Below are 16,812 nucleotides of genomic sequence, written 5' to 3'. Positions count from 1 at the left end.
ACAAACCACAAGATCCTGACCTGGGCCGTAGTTGGACACTTAACTGACCCAGCCACCCAGGGGCCTCAGATTAAGTATTTCTGATTAAAACCTTAGCATGTGAATTAAGATCTGCTATAAAAGTATACAATTTCAAAAACAGTATGAAAAAATAATGTAAATTTGCTCAATAGTTTTTCAAATATAATGTTTCAACATATTGGAAATGATATTTTGTATGTATCGTGTTAAATAAAATGTTACAAAAATTATAAAATCTACTAATTTTACCTTATAATGTGAATACCACAATTTTAATTACCTCTGTGGCTCACATTTCTATTAGCACTTTCTAGAGGTTCCTATTGCCCCTAACACAGCAATCAATAGCTCAATCACTATCCCTCTAGCTCAGTGTTCCAACAACCACCTTCTCTGACTATGGAAGTGGTTGCTGGTGGTAGTGGTGATGAGACTCACAGAATCCCTTAAAATACTGTGGAGCCAAAATTCTTGGGAAAGTTGGGCAAATACCACTTATTATTTTGACCTGAGGGGGAAAGGTACAGGTACCAAAAACTGCAGACCAGTGCTGTACAACATAACTGTCTGTGACAGTGGAAATATCTGCACTTTCCAGTATAGGGGCCACTAGGCCCACATGGCTATTAAGCACATGAAATATGGCTCGTGCACTGAAGAACTTAATTTTAAATCTTATTTCATTTCAATTACTTTAAGTTTAAATAGCCATATATGTCCAGTACCTACTAACCGGACAGCACTATTCTAGCCTACCTGCTCCATCTGGAAATCTGAAAAATCACCTTTGTCTCCTCCCTCCCCATCAACTGTCCTTTCCCCCACTAAAGTGCATGTATGTACACAAACACACACACACACACATTGGTCCTGAATTACCCAGTCCTGTGTTCTTTAAAGCTTCCAATTCTACATGTGTCTCTATTTCCACTACCACTATTTTGGTTTTCAGGCTTTAATGGTATGAAGGCCACAGCCTCCTAGTTGGCCTCCTCACTTAGCTTGCTCCTACACACTCTTTATAAAATGTAAATATAAACTCTTTATAAAAGACAAACATAAGCTTAAATGTACTTTATTCAAAAGTCTCCCAAATCTTGCCATTGCTCCAAGGTAAAATGCCAGACTCTACCATGATTTACATAGCCCTTCATGATCCAAGCCCAATCTCCAGCCTCATCTTTCACCACTCCCTTCCACTCCGGATCTTGTCCACATCGTTAACACTTATTGCACCCCATTAAAATTGCCTGTTTACTTGTCTTCCTTCCCAGTCACTGGCATCTTGAGGTCAGATACAATGTTTCCAACATTAATTTGCTAAGACTGAACACAATGTACATGACAGTACATGAATAAAGTATACTAGATTTTCCATAAATCTCTTTTGAAAGAAGGAAGAAAGGGGAAAAAAAAACAGAAATAACACATACTCTCAAACAACTATGAAAATAAAAATTTGGTAAAGGAGATATTTTTGTTATGCTTTTCAAAAGAACTTTAACAAGAATTTGTTAAGAATCAATCTACTTTTGGGGCACCTGAAAGGCTTGGTCGGTTAAACCTCCCAACATGGGCTCAGGCCATAATCTCACATTCGTGGGTTCAAGCCCCACATCGGACTTTATGCTGACAGCTCAGAGTCTGAAGCCTGCTTCCGATTCTGTGTGTCCCTCTCTCTCTGCCCCTCTCCTGCTCACTCTCTGTCTCTGTCTCTCAAAATAAAATTAAGACATAAAAAAAGATTTAAAGAAAGTTCACTTTAAAATAAATAAATATTCCATTCTTTACATTAGGAATAGAAGTAAACTTTCTTAATGTAATAAAGAATAGGTGCAAAAGCAAACAAGTCTCTGTAGAGGAACAGCTCTGCTATTCCATATTGGATGACCTGTAGCTTGATTATTTGAGTCTTGCCAGAATGCCTTGTGATCTCCCAGAACAGGAAAGGATATGAGGCCCATAAGGAGCTGCTACCAGGCCATCTCCCATTGCTTCTCTATCTCCCTTGGAGGATGCTATGAAACAGTTTCTCATCACTGTCTGGATTCTGATGAGGCACGTGACTTTCAGCCTGCCCATCTCAGACCAGAGCTACAGATCACAAAAAACTGCTCTGTGGCAAATCAGAATGGGCTCCTCCATCAACAGGGTGTCCCACAGCTTACAGTGTAGTCACTGACAAAATTTTTTATCTGGTGTTGATTTTTTTGATGTGTAGGACAAGGGTCACAGGGAGCTGGCACCTTTGGCTTATTCATCTTTCCACTGCCAATGGAAGTGATAAACTGCTTAAATCTAAAGGGCAAGTCAGTCAAATCAGGCCTTGTTCTGCCTTGTCTTGTGTGTATATGCTTGACAGTATCATACTTAATAGTAAAAACTTTAAAAATTCCCTTTAAAACGAGAAAATTCTATCACCACTCTATTAAACATGCCAGAGATTCTAGCCAAAAGTAAGACAAGAAAAAAAATAAGAATTGCAGGAAAACACAAAACAGTAATTATTCACAAATGGCATGATTATATACATGGGAAAACCAAGAGAATCTACAGATAAAATTATTAAAAATCATCAGATTTGGCCAAAACCTAGCAAAATAGAGCTAATATTCAAATTCAATTTTATTCAATACACCAACAAATAAAAAATAAAATTTGTTTTAAAATCCCATTTATTATGCCATCAGAAAGCTAAATCTATAAAAGATATGTAAGAATACACAGAAAAATAAAAAACATTACTGAGATGTGAAAAACATAAATAAATAAAAATCCCACATTCAGTGATTCAGAGACTCCACATTATTAAGAAGTAATTCTACCCAAACTAATCAATAGGGCACCTGGCAGCTAAGTTGGTTGACCATCTGACTCTTGATTTCATCTCAGGTCATGATCCCAGGGTCATGGGATTGAGTCCAAAGTTGGCTTCCACACTGAGCATGGGGCCTAAGAATCTCTCTCTCTCTCTTGCTCTCTCGCTCTCACTCTGGTGCTCTCTCTGCCCCTCTTCTCAGCTCGTGCTCTTGCACATGCTCTCTCAAATTCAAAAAAAAAAAAAAAGTTAAATCCAAATTAAGCTATAAATGCAATGTAATTTCAACCAGAACACCAATGTTTCTTTTTTTCTTAATTTTTTTTAACGTTTATTCATTTTTAAGAGACAGAGAGTGACAGAGCATGAGTAAGGGAGGGCAGAGAGAGAGAGGGAGACACAGAATCCAAAGCAGGCTCCAGGCTCTGAAGCATCAGCACAGAGCCCAATGTGGGGCCCGAACCCACGAACCATGAGATCACTACCTGAGCCGAAGTCGGACTCTTAACCAACTGAGCCACCCAGGCACCCCCCAAATGTTTCTTTTTAATTTGACAAACTGATTCTAAAATTTATACAGAAATACAACAGGTCAAGAATAACCAAAGCATTCTTTTTTTAAAACAGCATTATTGTGGTGTCTGAGTAGTTCAGTTAGTTAAATACCAGACTCTTGATCTCAGCTCAGGTCATGATCTCACAGTTCCTGAGACTGAGCCCTGTGTCAGGTTCTGTGACATCAGTGCGGAGCTTGCTTGGGATTCTCTCTTCCTCTCTCTGCCCCTCACCTGTTCATGCTTGGGCACACATGCACTCTCTCTCAAAATAAGTAATTTTCTTTTAAAAGCAAAAGCTTTTTTAATTTTGATAAAGGCTTATTTATCAATATTTTTCTTTTATGAGTCATGCTTTTAATGTTATATCTGAGAAATCCTTCCCTAGCCCAAGATCTCAAAGATTTTCTCCTGTGAGGTAAGGTTTGAGGTTCATTTTTCTTTTTTTTTTTGCATACTGATATCCAATTATTGTAGTACCTTTTGTTAAAAAGACTATCCTTTCCTCCACTGAATTACCTTGGTACCTTTATTGAAAATCAATCAGGGCGCCTGGGTAGCTCAGTCGATTAAGTGTCCAACTTCGGCTCAGGTCATGATCTCACAGTTTGTGAGGTTGAGCCCCGCGTCGGGCTCTGTGCTGATAGACAGCTCAGAACCTGGAGCCTACTCTGGATTCTGTGTCTCCCTCTCTCTCTCTCTATCCCTCCCCTGCTGGTACTCTACTTCTCTGTCAAAAATAAAGAAACATTAAAAAAAAAAAAAGGAAATCAATCAACCATAAATGTGTGGGTTCATTTCTGTACTCTATTCTATTCCACCCTTACATAGAGCTATCTGTATGATAATACCATACTATCTTGATTACTGACCATGACAGTCACTGACAGACACTGAATGTCAAGAAGACATTCTTAGGAGTACCTGGCTAGTTCAGTCAGTACAGCATGCAATTCTTGATTTCAGGCTCCTGAGTTTAACACCCATGTTGGGTGTTACTTACTAGAGCTTACTTTAAATAAAGAAAAAGAAACCACCTTCTTGGGGGGGAAAGGAGAGGAAAAAAACAACAATGTGAAAGCACTTACTTCACCAGATATTAATAATTACGATAAAGCTAGAATAATTAAAACAGTTTGGCACTGGACCAAGATAGAGAAACCAGTAAAACAGAATAAAGAGCCTTTATTTATTACAGAGCAGTTTTGAAAAGGAAACAATTGTCAATAAATGGTGCTGGGAAAATCAGCTAACCATATGAGAAAAAAATAAAGCACAACTCCTACCTCACAGCTTACACACAAAAAAAATCAATTATAGACAGACTATAATATTAATAGGCAGTGCTATTTAAGAAAGGTATAGCAATGACGCTTCCAGGAAATAATAATGACTTCATGACCTAAGGTAGGAAAAGATTCCTAATATAGACATAAAAAGCACTAATCATAAAAGAAAATATTAGCTAGAGTATACTGAAATTAAAAATCTTATTCTTCAAGGGGTGCCTGGGTGGTTCAGCTGGTTGACCATCCAACTTTATTTCAGTTTAGGTCATGGTATCAGAGCTCACAGGATCAAACCCCACGTCAGGCTCTGCACTAATAGCGCAGAGCCTACTTAGTATTCTGTCTCTCTCTCTCTGTCTCTCTCTCTGTTCCTACCCCATGCAGGTGTGCGCGCGCGCACACACACTCTAAACAAATATTTAAAAAATTTAAATAGAAAGAATCTTGTTCTTCAAAAAAACACTATAAAAGAGAGCAAACAGCAAGCAACAGAACAGAGTAGAATATTTGCAACACACACACACAAAAAAAAGGGGCACCTGGGTGGGTCAGTCGGTTAAGCGTCGCCTTTGGCTCAGGTCATGATCTCACGGTTTGTGGGTTTGAGCCCCACGTCGGGCTCTGTGCTGACAGCTAGCGCAGAGCCTGGAGCCTGTCTTCAGATCCTGTGTTTCCCTCTCTCTCTGCCCTTCCCCTGCTCATGCTGTCTCTCTCTCTCTCTTTCAAAAATAAATAAAAACATTTAAAAAAAAACCAACAACAAAGGGCTCATATCCAGAATATAAAACTCCTGTAAATTAGAAAAAAAACAGAAAATTAAGCAAAATATTTAAATAAGCACTTCCCAAAACGTCATAAGACATAGTTACTCAACTTCACCAGTAATCGGTGAAATGCAAATCTAAACCATGAGATACCACCATAAATCCAGCAGAATGGTGGATCAGTAACACTGACAATACCAAGTACTGGCAAAATACAGAACAAAAGGACTCTCAAATAATGTTTTGGGACAAGTTTGTACAACCACACAGGATTATTGTTTGGCAATTATCTACTAAAGTTGTACATACACATAATCTATGACCCAGAACATTTACTCCTGGCTATGTAGGCATCAGAAATACATGCACCAAGAGCATCTGGGTGGCTTAGTTGGTTAAGCATCTGACTTTAACTCAGGTCATGATCTCATGGTTCATGAGTTCAAGCCCCCCTTCAGGTAAGCTCCAGCCCTGCATTGGATGAGCCGTGCTTCTCTCTCTTTTTCTGCCCCTCATGGGATTCTCCCTCTCCCTCCCTCCCTCCCTCCCTCCCTCCCTCCCTCTCTCTCTCTCTCTCTCTCTCTCTCTCTCCTCTTCCTCTTTCCTCCCCTCCCCCCCACCCCTTGCTCACTTATACCCTCTCTCTCGCTCTCGCTCTCAAAGAAAAAGAAAGAACATGCACCAAAAGATTTACACCAAAGAATGGCCATAACAGCATAATTCCTAATGACCCAAAACTGGAAACAACCTAAATATCTATCATTGATATTTGGATAAATTGTGATGTATTTATACAACGGAAGACTTATCTAGCAATGAAAATGAACAAACTACAGCTCTACACAGCAAATCTAAATCTAACGAGCAAAATTTTGAGTCAAAGCAGCCAAGCATAAAATACATACAATATGATTCCATGTATATAACATTGGAAGCAGGCAAAACTAAATACAGGTTTATATTTTAAAAAAGCAAAAAAATGATTCCCAAAAAAGTCAAGACAATAGTAACATTTATGGGGGAAGGAGTAGGTTGTGATTGGGAAGGAGAAAAGAAAGTATCTGAAATGCTAGAAGGTGCTAGTGTTTGATCTAGATGATGGTTATTCAAGTATTTGTTTCATGAGTTTGTTAAGCTACACATTTGTTTAATATACTTTTTTTATTCGTTTTAATGTGTATTTATTATTCTGAGAGAGAGAGAGAGAGAGCAAGCAAGGGAGGGGCAGAAAAAGAGGGAGACACAGAATCTGTGATCATGGTATCTCCCCTGCAGGGTAAGTACAGGGAGACAGAATCCAAAGCAGGCTCCAGGCTCAAGCTGTCAGCACAGAGCCCAATGTGGGGCTCGAACCCACAGACTGCAAGATCATGCCCTGAGCCAAAGCTGGATGCTTAACTGACTGAGCCACCCAGGTGTCCCTATACTTTTATGTGTAGGGGTACCTGGGTAGCTCAGTTAATTAAAGCATCCAACTCTTGGTTTCAGCTCCAATAAATTAGAACAGTTCATGAGTTCAAGTACGGAGCCTGCTTGAGATTTCTCTCTCCGTCTCTCTGCCCCTCCCCAGCTTGCTCTCGCTCTCGCTCGCTCTCTCAAAAAATAACAACCACAACTTTAAAAATTAAAAAAAGGATTTCAAAGAGAAATTATTTCCTTTACTCTTGATAAAATACATTCCTATGACAAAATTATGTTTAAGATCCAAACTTATTTCTTGAAGTATTTTCACAATTTCAAAGATGTTTAATTGAAGTTCAATTTTTTTCCATTAGTTACCTAATTTCCACACATAGCGCTTTCACACCAAGAAATAAAAGAATTAAGTGAAAAATGAAAATATATACATAAAGGACTGTCTGATGAAAACCATGGTCTATTCATCACACAGCACACTTCAGACCATGATGTATTGATCAAGGCTCATCAATTATAACAAATGTACTACTCTGGTGGGAGATGTTGATAATGGAGGAAGCTATGCATGGGGGGGGGAGGGGTCTACGGCAAATCTCTGTTCCTTCCATGAATTCTGATGTCCACCTAAAATTGCTCTAAATAATAGTGGGGTTTTTTTAATGCATTCAAGAGTTACTCTAAAAGCACAGTTCTGATTAAGTGTCTCCTAATCAAAAATCTTCTCTAGTTGCCAACACAGTCTCAAAACTGTGGAAGGAATCTTAAAAATCACCTAACAAACATTCATTCAAAGCTTGGAATCTAACAAGGGATGCACTACCTTATAAAAACATTTACACCATCATTGGACAGCAATGACTTTTATAAAATCAATAGGAACAGTAAAATAGAAGGTTGAAGAATGAGAAAAATCAAGACTAGCTTGAGCAACTGCTTAAGGAGCATCCAAATGGAAATACTGAGTAACAATGGTCCTTATGCTCAGCAAAGAGATAAAAGCTAACGTCAGATAAATGAATACTCAGCATATAGATGAAAATGAAATAGGAAACAAGTCACTTAATAGAAATTCAGACATTTAATGAGTGGATAGATAAAAAGTCAACAAAGGTGCCAGAAAGAAAGCCCGGAAAACCAGGAAGAAATGCAGAAGCATGACCAGAAGACCCCATAAGAAGTGAGAGTTAAAAAAGAAGGGGAAATAAACTGTATCAAATGCTGTTGTGGTAGGCAATCTTGAAAATGTCTCTGAATGATCACTGCCTCCTAGTATTCATGCTTTTATGGATCTCCCTGTGCACGTGTTGGACCTGAGACACTCCAATCTAATGAACAGAACAGATCAAATGAGAGAATGGCACTTCCAAAATCAGGTTACCAAAAACTCTAGCTATTATTTCCCATGCTCCTCCACAGAGCTCTCAATCTAGAAGCAAGGTGCCATGTTGCAAGTACTCGTATGCAGAGACCCAAATAGCAAAAAGACTGATTTCTCCAGCAAACAACCAACAAGGACCTCAGGCCTGCCAACAGCCACATGTCTGAGCTTGGAAACAGACCCTCCCCCCACATAGTGGAGCTTTGAGATGACTGCAGCCTTATGAGTGACCCTGAATCAGACACACCACACCCAGATGCCTGACCCACAGAAACTGTGAAACAATAAATGTTTGTTGTTTTAAGTTAAGTTGGGGGGTAATTTGTTGCATAGCAATAGACAAGTAGTACAGCTAAGAGGTTAAGGACAGAAAAATAGCCATTGGCTTTAAACACATTAGTAACCCAGCAAAACAGTGTTAATGAAACTGTGGAGACAGAAACAATACAGAAATAGGTTGGGAAGAGAATCACAGGTGAAAAAATAGTCATATAGCAAAGGTAGGCAGTCTTTAGAAACCTCTAGCTGTAAAGCAGAGAGCAACTTAGAGAAGGTATAAAGTTGGGCGAAGACATTTTTGTTAAGACAAAAGAGACATTTTTATTTTATTTTTAAGATGAGAGAGACATTTTTTTTTTGGAGAGACAGAGACAGCACGAGCAGGGGAGGGTCAGAGAGAGAGGGAGACACAGAATCGGAAGCAGGCTCCAGGCTCTGAGCTAGCTGTCAGCACAGAGACCGACGCAGGGCTCAAACCCACGAACCATGAGATCATGACCTGAGCCAAAGTTGGACGCTTACCCGACTGAGCCACCCAGGTGCCCCAAGAGAGACATTTTTTTTTAATGTTTTATTATTATTGAGACAGAGAGAAACAGGGCATGAGTGGGGGATGGGCAGAGAGAGCGGAAGAAGTAGAGAAGAAAAGAATCTGAAGCAGGCTCCAGGCTCTGAGCTAGCTGTCAGCACAGAGCCTGACGCAGGGCTCGAACCCACAGACTGTGAGATCATGACCTGAGCCAAAGTCGGATGCTCAACTGACTGAGGCACCCAGGCGCCCCGAGAGAGATATTTTAAGTGATGGGTGCTGCTGTCAACCTGTCAGCAAGGAGCCTGCTTCAGATCCTCTGTCATCCTCTCTGCTGCTCCCCAGCCCATGTTCTCTCTCTCAAAAAACAAATACGTTTTTAAAAAAGTTTAAATGATGGGGCACCTGCATGGCTCAGCTGGTTAAGCATCCAACTCATGATTTGGGCCTGTCATTATCTCACAGTTCACAATATCAAGTCCTGCATCAGACTCCACACTGATTACAGCACAGAGTTTGTTGTTCCCACTCTCTCTCTGTCCCGTCCCTGCTCGAGCACAGGCACAGACGTGTGCTCCTGAGTCTTCTCTCTCTCTCTCTCTCTCAAAATAAGTAAACTTTTTTTAAAATGATGATAAAAATAAGTAACAAAGGGCACCTGGGTGGCGCAGTCAGTTAAGCATCCAACTTCGGCTCAGGTCATGATCTCACAGTTGCGAGTTTAAGCCCCCCTTTGGGCTCTCTGCTGTCAATGGGGGGCCCGCTTCTGATGCCCTTGTCCCTCTCTTTCCCTGCACCTCCTCTGCTCATCCTCTTTCAAAAATAAACATTTAAAAAAATAAGTAATAAAGTTTCAGTAATGTTAAGAAGCCAGTAAGGTAGAAAAATACTCTCAAAAAACTTCATTCCATTAAGAAGAAACTCTTCTGAAAGTTCTCTCTCTGACTTAACTGAAAACTGGGATTCCCAGAACACCTCTTTCCAAGCAGCCCCTTCAAGTGGAGGTTATCAGGTCTCTCACACTCCACACCCAATATTGGGAAACGAGACTGGTACCCTTTTTTCGTTCAATGCCACCTCCAGGACATGTAAAATCCTGAATCCCCAGGTAAAACCCTTGTAAAAGCATGATTCTCACACTCAGTGAGGAGATGCTGGCAACTAGGTCACACTGCCACTGGCTTTTTTATACCACGACCCTGGGTTATTTCAATACATACATGGATGAGTCATCTAACAGTTCCTCAAACCCATCAACTCTCTGTTCTCTGGGTATAGCCATTCACAGCCAGTTGGGAATTCACGTAATTGTATTCTCATCCATTCATCCATCAAATACTTAGCAAGTATCTATTATCTGCCCAGTAAAAAACACATGACAGTCCTTGTTCTCATAAAATAACTCCTATTTTCCACAAAGACACCATGAAAAGATCTAGCTGAAGTCTAGATACCTTACAACTGCTACAATTCTTTTATCAGTTTAGGAACGATGTCAATTCTAGAAAACTAGAATTATTGTCTGAAGTGACCTCATAAATCCATGCCCTATCCCAGTGATCACTGTATCCCTTAACGAGGCTTCTAAAACTATCTTTTTTTTTAATTTTTTTAAATGTTTTATTTTTGATAGAGAGAGAGAGATAGAGCATGAGAGGGGAAGGGGCAGAGAGAGAAGGACACAGAACCGGAAGCAGGCTCCAGGCTCTGAGCTAGCTATCAGCACAGAGCCTGACGCGGAACTCGAACCCACGAATATGAGATCTGACCTGAGCCGAAGCTGGAGGCTTAACCGACTGAGCCACCCAGGCGCCCCTAAAACTATCTTTTAAATAATGTACTCTAAAGTTCTGCCAGAGTAAGTATTAGATTCATCAATCTATAAATGTAACACTGTGCTGCCCTATATAGTAGCCACTAGTCACAGTGGCTATTTAAATTAATTTTAACAAAATTAACTTTAATTGTTTCTCAACAATTACATTAGCCATATTTAAAGCGTTCAATGACAGGGCACCTGGGTGGCTCAGTTGGTTAAGCATCCAATTTTCAGCTCAGGTCATGATCTCACAGTTTGTGGGTTCAAGCCCCACGTCGGGCTGTGTGTTGACAGCTCACACAGCCCAGAGCCTGCTTCAGATTCTGTCTCCCTCTTTCTCTGCCCCTCCCCCACTCGCTCTCTGTCTCTCAAAATAAAGACATTAAAAAAAAGGTTTTTTTTAATAGTGTTCAACGGCACATGGGACTAGTAGCTACTGCACTGGATGGCACATAGAACACTACTACCATCACAGCAAGTTCTACTGGACGGTGCTGGCCTAACATTTTCGAGATTTACTTCCCACCTCCCAGGAAAAAAAGCTAAAAAGACAGGTCTTGTTTTCCAGTCTCCTGAGAACTCCCTGGGATTCCATAATATCCTAAAGGAATTCCACAAATCAGGCATCATGATCACCATCACCATACCCTAGCATCACCATTAGGGCAGCTGATTTTTATGGAGTACTTACTATATTCCAAGCACTTTATTAAAAACTTTAGGAGTATTACTTCATTTATTCTTCACAATAATCACACATGATAGGACTATTTTTCCCATTTTATGAATTTGAAAAGTAACTGAGTTTTAGACAATAAAGTTACTCACCCAAAGTTATACAGCTACAAAGTGACAGCAATCAATAGAGAGTTTAAGCAAATTAATAAATTATTTTGCCTTTTTCAGACAATATAGTAACATAAGAAGGGGTGATACCAACATTTTACACTAACACTCAACATGCCAGCAGACCAAACTATTTTAAGATCACTCAATTTGCCTTACAGCTCTCTTGTCTTTGGGTTTTACCAATGCTGTTCCTTCTACTTGCAACCTTTCCATTTAGCCAAATCCTACTTATCTTTAAGATCTCATCTCAGATCTTCTGACAATCCAGTTTAGAGAAACATCCTATGAGCTGAGGTAGAGCCCTAAAGTCACCTACTGATGCCCAGCAGCCCACTAACCCCTATTAATTTTTCCTCTTCTCTCACTAGAATAAAACTCCGTAAGGGGGCACCTGGGTGGCTTAGTCAGTTGAGTATTAGACTCTGTACTGACAGCTCAGAGCCTGGAGCCTGCTTCAGATTCTGTGTCTCCCTCTCTCTCTGCCCCTCCTCCACTCATGCTCTTCTCTCTCTGACTCAAAAATAAATAAAACATTTAAAAATTTTTTAAAAAATCAAAAGTCAGGGAAGTGACTGCTAATGGGTTTGGGGCTTCTTTTGAGGATGAAGAAAATGTTCTAAAATTGACTGTGGTGATAGTTACACACACCAAAAAACTGAATTATACACTTTAAATAAGTGAATTGTACGGTGTGTGAATTATTTCCCAATAAAACTGTTAGAAAATAAAAACAAAAGGTCTTCAGGTAGCTAGACTTCAATTATGAAAATACTAAGCCTGAAAAAAAAAAACCTAGAAGATAAAATATTTAACATAGTTTAACACAGTTACACCAGGGGCACCTAAGTGGCTCAGTTGGTTAAGAGTCCAACTTGGCTCAGGTCAGATCTTGGTTGTCAGATCTTGGTTGTTCCTGAGTTCAAACCCCGCTCTGCCTGGAGTCTGCTTTGGATTCTTTGTCTCCCTCTCTCTCTGCCCCTCCCCTTCTCACACCCTGTCTCTCTCTCTATTAAAAATAAATAAACATTAAAAAAATTAAAATAAAATAGCTAAACCATATTACTACAGAAAATTTCACTGGTTGGGAAAAACAAGAAATTAGAAACAGTGACTGCCATCAGGAATAATGTAATGATGGGACAGGAGTCTTACTTTTTTCTATACACACCTTATGATTTGGTAAATGTATTACCTATTTTTTAATGAATAGTTATCAATATATTAAAAATAACAAACTTAATGAAAGATCATATCTGTCCTTAGTAGTATACATTCACAGGCTGCCTATTTTGTTCTGAAAAAAAATAATAAAACCTGAAATATGTGTTTTAAAAAAATCAATCAAGGGGCACCTGGGTGGCTCAGTCAGTTGGGTGTCGGACTTCGGGTCAGGTCATGATGTGAACAGTATGTAAGTCTGAACCCCACATCGAGCTGTGTGCAGACAGCTGAGAGTCTGGAGCCTGCTTTGAATTCTGTCTCCCTCTCTCTCTGCCCTCCCTTCACTCATGCTCTTTCTCTCTCCTTCAAAATTAAATAAACATTAAGAAAAAAATTTTTTAATCAATCTAGGGAAGTAAAAAACTGACAAATTCTTACATCTGTGTCACCTCATACTAAAAAGCATTTAGTCATATTTCTATTAGACATAATAATCATGCTAACTCCTCCCATACCCAACACTCTGACACATCTTTAAACAATGACACACTTATTCATTCCCTCCTCCTTGAAAACTTATTTTCCTTCACTTCTGGTACATAACACTCTCCTGGTCTTCCTAACCCAATCTTATCAATCTCCTTTGCCAGGTTTCTCTTCATCTCCCCAAAAGGTATCTAGAAGGTTAAGTTCCATGAAGGCAGGTATTTTTGTCAGCTTTGTTCACGACTGTATCCTCAATAGCTAAAAAAGTACCCAGAACCATACTGAATAAATATCCATTGAATGAGTCAGTGCCCCAAGGCTCAGATTTTGAAGAGTTATAGAAATAAACTATATTCGGGGCGCCTAGGTGGCTCAGTTGGTTAAGTGTCCGACTTTGGCTCAGGTCATCTCACCGTTCGTGGGTTCAAGCCCCGCATCAGGCTCTGTGCTAGGCCTTCAGATTCTGTGTCTCCCCTTCTCTCTCTGCCCTTCCCCCGCTCGCTCGCTCTCTCTCTCTCTCTCTCTCTCTCTCTCTCTCTCAAAAAATAAAATAGGGGCGCCTGGGTGGCTCAGTCGGTTAAGCATCCAACTTCGGCTCAGGTCATGATCTCACCTTTGGTGGGTTTGAGTCCCACGTCGGGCCGGGCTCTGTGCTGACAGCTCAGAGCCTCGATCCTGCTTCAAATTCTGTGTCTCTCTCTCTGCCCCTCCCTGCCTCAAGTTCTATCTCTCTCTGTCTCAAAAACAAATAAAACATTAAAAAATAATAATAAAATAAAATAAATAAAATAAAGACAAAAAGATTTAAAAAAGAAATAAATTATATTCTATATAACCTTTATGCTGTTTATTTTATTACATCATATTTGTTTGAAAACTGATAATCAATGTATGGATTTGTTTAACCAAAATACTTCATTCCCCGGTTTTCCTCCATCAATGTTTTTAATACAGTATGTGTAAATGCACATTTAACAGCTTTTTTACTCCTTCTAAAAGCATAAACTTAGAGTAGAAAAAGAGCAGCTGTTGCTATAAGAACCTTCACTTTTATCCTGCTCCCAGTATTAATGCTGAATTAACAGACAGACATACCTACCTGACTTTAATAAAAAGCTGGGGTGGGGGGAGGCCTTCAGTAGATTCAACAAGAACATCGCAGTAATGACTAGCAAGTAACATTTCTAGAAAAATAATAGGTAGTGTTTTTTCTGGCATAAAAAATTCTAAGGAGAAATAGATCACTTCTACCTTACACTTTCCCCCAAATCCCATGATTTCATTCTCACAAAGAATCACATCCCACTGTCAGCCATGTAAATACCATGTTAACAAATATATACAAAGTTTCACCTGACATTTCAGTTATTTGTCCTCATGCATAGCCAATTAAATCAAAGTATAATTTAAAGCCAAAACTAGATATGTGAATTTTAATGTTTCCTTCTAACTAATCCAAAAGTATTCATTTACCAACTTATAATTTGACCTGAGTACATTTAATTGAACTTATTTAGAATTACAAACGGACACACCCTTTCTCACTTAATATCTATTATATCATCTGTTGCCTATAAGTCTCTTCAAGCAGAACTATTTTCTAGAAGATAATAGCCTGCTCATTAATTAGGCATGTTAAAAAAGGCAATGATCTACAACTACTGACACTCACATCTGTATATTTCTCTCTTGGGTTACAGGAAAGCACTTCTCTGGCTACGGTCCCAAATAAATTGAGTAAGCCTTGGGAAAGTCACTGCTTAAACTCCATTTCATGACGGCTGCTCTTCCTCCATAAATGAATTATTGAGAATCGTGCCTATTTCCACCCATTACATAATACATGTATATCACAGGACCTGTTTTCTGAGCAAGAAACAGCTTAAATGACACTGATAGGTAAGGTCAGTGAATACTGTAATCTAAGAGGGAGCAAGAACCGAGAAAAGATTCTGATTTAATGTATAAAGTTGTGAAACACTGATGTGAAGAACACTGAATACTGTTTACTCTTACTAACATCTCTCCATGAAGTGAGATACATGCCCCCACAAAGTGTTACTAAAGAGCATTTTAAAAGCACCAGAATCCAAGAACATTTCCCAAAAAATTGAGAGGGACCTAGTGAAAAAAAAAAAAAGGTTCAATTCATTTTTAAAATGTCTAATAACATCTGCAATTGAGAAATAAAAATATGCTCCAATAATTGTGTTGAACACAAAATGTCCAAATGTCAAGGTCTATTGAAAAACAAGCTGTAAAAGACAGCTGTGCTTTAAAACATTTAAGTATTTTTCATATAATTAGCTCCCAAAGAACTGTTCAAATTATCCATCCAAAGCAGTCGACCACAACCACCTGCAACCATTACTCAGAAACGTGTCTCCCAAAGCAACCACCTGATTTTCAGGCCTTCTCTTAAGGGGCCAGGATAAAGCTTGTAAATGAGGTGGTATAAAGAGATCTTTTAGGCACAGAAAAAAGACTGGAAAATAACACCTTTAAGGAACCAGGTGTAATGGACCTATTCCCTAATGGTGCTGCCAGAATGAAGTTGTCTTAATCCAAGACTCACTCTTCTTGAAGGGTGTAAAACTTTAAGCCCAGCCACTCTCAAAATTTACCCACCTGCGCCAAAACCAGAGGGATTCTCTGCCCTTCCGACCCACCCCGCCAGGAAGAAAAATAAAGTATAAATATGACACTTAGTGCAATAGCTTCTCCAACTGCCTCAAAGGCAACATCCACAGCTCTTCCTTTTGCAATACAACCCTTCTCCTATCTGACCATTTCACGGGGGAATAAAATCCTCACCTCTTTCAACATTTCACATCAGTCGCCTAAACACACAGCTCCACTCTGACCGCACCCCAACCTCCTCATGGTTCCCCAATTTCTCCATCTCGCCACTACCTCGCCCTCAACATCACGCCTCAGAAACCCTCCGTTCTCCAAGCGCCCAGAACCCCTATCTCCCATCTCCCACCTCGGGCTCCCCACATCTATCGCTTCAGCTCCCGCCCAATCCTGGAGCTCTGTGGGGTGGAGCCCGCGGGTGGGCTGGGGTGGGGTGGGGTCCGCCCCTCCCCGGACTTTCCCATCCCCCCCAACCCCACCCCACGGTAAGAAGAGGAGGGGGAGGGGGTCCTGAAGCCTCACCTACAGCTCCGCCCCTCCCCGGGGGCGCTCTGCCCAGCCCTAGCCAGGGCCGTGAGGAAGAAGCAGGCTAAGAAAAGGCAAAAAGCCTCAGCGCCAGCGGCAGTCGGGAAGCTCCAGGTCCCGCCCGACTTCCGAGCTGCCGCCACGGCGGCCGTCTCACCCTCCTCAGGGCTGCTGCTGTTGCTGCCCCTGCCTCCCAGGCGCCGCCACCGCCGCCACCACTACCGCCGCCGCCGCCGCCACAGCCACAGGACGGCCCCAGCGCCCGACGACGTCACTGCGCCCCG

At 40.4% G+C, this 16,812-nt stretch overlaps 1 protein-coding gene across 9 annotated transcripts in view; it reads right to left on the bottom strand.

Moving 5' to 3' along the window:
- The window catches only part of ERC1 (ELKS/RAB6-interacting/CAST family member 1), a 516,785-nt gene extending 500,030 nt beyond the window's left edge, over positions 1 to 16,755 (bottom strand). For all 9 annotated transcript variants that reach the window (XR_003914152.1, XM_029953456.1, XM_029953457.1 and 6 more), the window contains exon 1: positions 16,526 to 16,755. The gene's annotated coding sequence lies outside the window, so the exon portion shown is untranslated. The remainder of the gene's footprint in view (positions 1 to 16,525) is intronic.
- Positions 16,756 to 16,812: the final 57 nt, after the last annotated feature.

This window comes from Suricata suricatta, chromosome 10 (genome assembly GCF_006229205.1).
Source record: "Suricata suricatta isolate VVHF042 chromosome 10, meerkat_22Aug2017_6uvM2_HiC, whole genome shotgun sequence".
In the NCBI taxonomy this organism is placed as follows: Eukaryota; Metazoa; Chordata; class Mammalia; order Carnivora; family Herpestidae; genus Suricata; species Suricata suricatta.
Note: the sequence above shows the minus strand (reverse complement) of the source record. Positions and strands in the feature narration are given on the sequence as shown.